Here is a 5,309-nt window from a genome sequence, read left to right on the forward strand (position 1 = left end):
GGAGGGGGAAAATGAGGACCTAATGCCGGGGGCTTAAGTGGAGAGGAAATGTTTTGAGAATGATGAGGGCAATGAATGTACAAAGGCGTTTTACACAATTGATGTATGTATGGAGTGTGATAAGAGTTGTATGAGCCCCTAATAAAATTATTAAAAAGAAAAAAGAAAAAAAATACTATGCCAAAGTTTCACAAACCAAAATTCACACATTTTACACTTCCTCTCATGAATTTCCCAATGTGTTCACCCTGCTTCAGTAACTAAGACATGTTTAAAGATTTTGTGTAGGTCTCTACCAAGACAAAAATATGCACAGCTTCAGAGAGAGAGAGAGAGTGTGTGTGTTGGGGATAGGGAGCGTGTTGTCGTACTTCTAATGTTACTATAAAATTTATGACTGATGCAGATTTCAAGCCATTCTGGTAGAGAAAATAAATGTGACTGCAGTTAAACCCTAAGATTTTAAATTCTACTGAATCCATTTACTTGACTCTATGGAGACATTTTAGGCTAAGAGATATATACAGTTCTATCAAGTCCTGAGGAAAAAGTAAAATGTTGTTCTGGAAAATACCTGGGATCATCTTGGGGAATAGACTTGCTGGGTGAGATAAAAAAAGCAGGCAATCAAAATCTGAAGCAAAGCAAGCTAGTGTTGTACGGTTGACATTTTCCGTATAGTAGCCATTTCTATGAGGTAGACCAAAGAACGTCTTGACTAATTGAAAAGCACCAGGTCTAATAGACCATGAAGAAGAACAAAATTGTTTCTCTTGGGAGCTTCAATATTTCTGGCTGCATCATCTTGCCCATCAGAAGTTGGACTCCTGAATTAAAAAAAAACTTACTTAGTCTTCAATCTCAAGGAGAGCATTAAATCCAGATCTCTCTCTCTCTTCTTGAATTCTGACTTTGCATTGATGGTTATAAATGCTGTCACAGCCTTCAAAACTATGTCCCACCAAGGCTAAATAAAAGCATTTTTATGAAGCAGCTTCCTTTGGTCTTGAAAAATGAGTGATTTAATACAAAGGGGACACTGAAAATCGGTAGTAAGGATGGAAATTTCCCTCACGAAATTACTTATGGTATTCTTAATTGGCTGTATTTACCCCAGTATACCCAGTGCTATGTTTGAGTGATTTTCTGTGCCTCTTCAGAGGGACACTTTCCTAAGAAGATCCTATGTGTGTCACTTTACACTTGGTAAGAGAATTGTTCATGCTCTAATGATATTATAAAGAGACAGCTTCATTAACCAAAGTGTCAGAGATAACAAAAACATCTCATACTAATTCAACCTGGACATTTCACAAAGCTGAATGATTTTCCTGTTCAAAATGGCTCTCTGGTGCATTTATTAAAATGAGTTTTTGGCAAAACGATTGACTAGAGAAAGAAGGTAGTCTCAGCTGTGTTAAAACTGTTTTTCTCTGAATTCTAAAATAGCTTCATAAATATTTTAGTAAAGGGAGGAGGAAAGCGTTTAGAGATCAGAAAGTAAGGCAGTGTCTACAGATCTGGGACACATGTAATCCATGACAATTCAAGATCTATGGAGCATCTACGGTACACTCCATTCTACCTCCAGTGCCCTTGGTTCTGCATGGTGACTTCACTGGTCACACAGTAAAATTATAATACAGATCTCTTAACTGTATGAGGATAGATTAACAAAGCTTTCCTCTGTGGAGCTATTTCTCAAATTCCGTGCCATTGAGTCAAATCCAATTCATATGGACCCTACAGAACAGAGGACAACTGCCCCTGGGTTTCTGAAGCTGAACCTATTTCAGGAGCAGAGAGCTGCATCATCCCTCTGCAAAGCACACTGCTCTCGAGTGGATTCCCGTTCGTGTTGCTGCTGTTACTGTTAAGCGCTGTCGCACAGCAGAAATGAGCACTGACAGTCCTTCACTACGCTTGCCATTGTTCCCATGCCCGAGGCCATTGTTACAGTCACTGTGTCAAGCCATTTCATTGGCAGTCTTCCTCGTTTTCACTGTCCTTCCAAAGTATTAAGCATGATGTCCTTCTCCAGAGACCGGTCTCTCCTGACTACATGTCATGACAATAAAAAATCTGTTAGACTAAGACTCACCAACCTTGCCTCTAAGGAGCACTCTGGCCTTCTTCCAGGACAGATCCGTCTCTCCTTTTAGCAGCCCATGGTACTTTCAACGTTCTTCTCCAGCAGCTTAATTCAAATGCATTGATTCGTCTTCAGGCTGCTTAGTCAAGGTCCCACTTTCACATGCATATGATGCAATTGAAAATGCCATGGCTTGGGTCTGGCATACCCTAGTCCTAAAAGTAATATCCTTGCTTTTTTATCATCTAAAGGGCTCTTGTGAAACAGATTTACTTAATGCAACAGGTCTTTTGATCTCTTGAATGCTGTTTTCATGAATGAACATCGACTGTGGATTCAGAGGCAAGACTACAAGGCTCATAAGATATTACATGGATTTAAACAGCCAACTTTTAGGTGTGCAACACAAATAAAACTCCTACTCTTAAGGAATTTCTGTTGTTTGATAAGAAAATAGAAAATAATGAATTTGCTAATGTATAAGAAAGTGCTATGGCAGTCTATGGAGAAAGTTAAAATAGAAGATGAAAAGGCAGTGGGGATTACCATTAAAACAGAGAAACCAGGGAGATTTCCCTGATAAAGTGACATTTGAACCATTGAGGAAGAAAGGGAGCAGCTACCATGAAGAAGGGCAGAAGCCAGTCTTACCGAGAAAGGAAGAGAAGGAGTAGTGAGGAAAGAAATGAGAAAGGAAAATGTGGCCAACACTGAGAAAATGAGGGAGCTGGGAGCAGAAGAAGAGAAGGAAGGGTCGGCAGGGATGGCCACACCTAGAGAAGGAGTGAGCGCAACATAGGAGTACACGACAGAGTGAGGTTCATAAGTGAACATGTACTGAGGCTGAACTTGCTTGGAAGACTTGAGAAACAGAAAGGAATTAATTTATATGTTAATCCCATTTATGTAAGAGGATGTAGGGCATGGACAAATAAAATTTTAAAAATATATATTAGCAAAATTAATCAGAGAATTATCACAAAGTAATGGGATTTCAGTTATTTTTTATGCTTGTTTTCAACTTTTGTGCTTTGGTTCCAATAGAAGTATGTTATTTTTAATCATAAATAAAATATTTTCTTACATTTGCATATGTATTTAGTATCTCCAGAAAAAAACTGATAACCCCCTGCCTATCTATTCATCCTTATATAAGGACCCCAATTTCAGTGGGACTGAACAACTTCTTTACCTAGTCTTTTTTTCCCTGATCACATGAGTAGGTTGGTCTGATGTGAAGTAGGCAGAAGGACTTTGGATAATTCTAAAGAAGTGGTCTTGAAGGGTGGAGCACCATGATCTTCTCTAGTTCCTTACCCTGCTGCTTTCCTGCTCATCCGAAATCAGACATAATTCTGGTTGTCTTAAGCCAGGCTCTCTAGGGAAGCAAAGCCCGTGAAGCATATTGTTTCATATATATGTGTGTGTATATATATATATATATACTCATATATATACACACATATATACACATATATGTGTATATATATGAAACAATACATATACATATATGAAACAATAAACAAAAAATCAAACTTACTGCCAACAAGTCAATTCCAACTCATAGTGATCATACAGGATAGGGAAGAACTGTCCCTGTGGCTTTCCAAGATTGTAACTCTACTGGAGTAGAAATCCTCATCTTTCTCTTGTGGAATGGCTGGCAGTTTCACGCTGCCCACCTTGTGGTTAGTGGCCTAATATGTCGTTCACTATGCCACAAGGTCACGTCTATGTACATATACAATGTATATCAAGAAAATGGTGCACACAGTTGTAGAAGCAAGCAAGATCCAAGTCCATGGGTCCAATGTTAGAACGGAGTCCTCTCCTGACTTGCATAGCTTTGGGGGACTGATGAATCCAAGATCAGTAGAAAGATCGCAGGCCTATAGCTACAGAGGCAAATGGACCCAAAGCCAGAAGATCAGATGGCAGACAGTTGAGCCCAAGATCAGCAAGCTGTTGGCTCAAGTGTGAAGAAGCAAAGATCAATGAGCACAATGCAAGATCCAGACCCAACAGAAAGCCAATGAGCTTCTCCACAGTCCCCTTTTATATTATAAACAGGCTGCATTCCCATGCCAATTGATTGGCTGCTTATAACAGAACTCATTATGAAGATTGATGACCTTATGTTAGATCTCATCATGGGGGATTACTAGGTTTTAGCCAAACCACTGACAACCCTGGCCCAGGGAAGTTTACATAAAACCTAACTATCACACTCTTCCATAGAAATTTCCCTGAAAGATCAGGACCAGACCCCACTGGGGTCAGAGATGCCTTCATAAACCACCCTGAAGGTCCTTATTGCCAATCTTGAACTTATGTCATAGCAAGAATTTTTTAAAGTGTGGGGTTAAGCCACTTTCCTTTGGGGGTTTTATAACTCATACAGCTAAACCTAATCCGAACTACTACAAAAACCAACTTATAGCGACCCTACAGGACAGGGAAGAACAGCTCCCTTATCAAGTCCCAAGACTGTAACTTTTCACTGGAGTATAAAGCCTCATCTTCCTCCCTCTGAGGAGCCCAGCGCGTAAGCCACTACGCCACCAGCACTCTTTACTACAAAAGAGTGCTCAATCCGTGTATTTTATTTTGTAAATGTAATGTCCCTTACAATCATATTTAGATATGTGGTAGTTACATAATCCGGAGTCAATTTGGGACTTGAGATGATTAAGAGTGAAGGAATGGAGTCTAGTCTGTCAATCAGATCATAGCCAATGAGGTCTCTGTGTGGGCATAGTCTTCTCTTGGGAATTCTGGGAATTCCTGGATTTCCTCCTTGGAGGAGGAAGACACACTCTCTCTCTGCTCACTCCCTTGGAGACACTCTACTGACAAGACACATAGCACTACACCCTGGGACCTGGAGAAGCCACATGGACCCACCCTGATGCAGCCCTGGGAACTGGAGGAGCCACATGGAGACCCTGCCAGTGCTGAGATGCTTCTACCACCACTGACTTTACACCCACTGGCCTGTGATCTTCCTGCATTCAGCGTCATTGCATGTTTTTCGTGAGTCTGAAGAGGACTTTATAGATTGGTATCTGACATATGGGCTAATATTGGACTTAGGAACTTGATCTGAACTGGGCTAGGATGTTTCCTTAATATTCAACTGCTCTTGTATATAAACTGCTTTCTTATACACATGGGTGTTCATGAATTTGTTTCTCTCGCCTACCCAGACTAACATACC

Source organism: Echinops telfairi, unplaced genomic scaffold (assembly GCF_000313985.2).
Source record: "Echinops telfairi isolate 266 unplaced genomic scaffold, ASM31398v2 ScPeMD7_7468;HRSCAF=8506_0, whole genome shotgun sequence".
In the NCBI taxonomy this organism is placed as follows: Eukaryota; Metazoa; Chordata; class Mammalia; order Afrosoricida; family Tenrecidae; genus Echinops; species Echinops telfairi.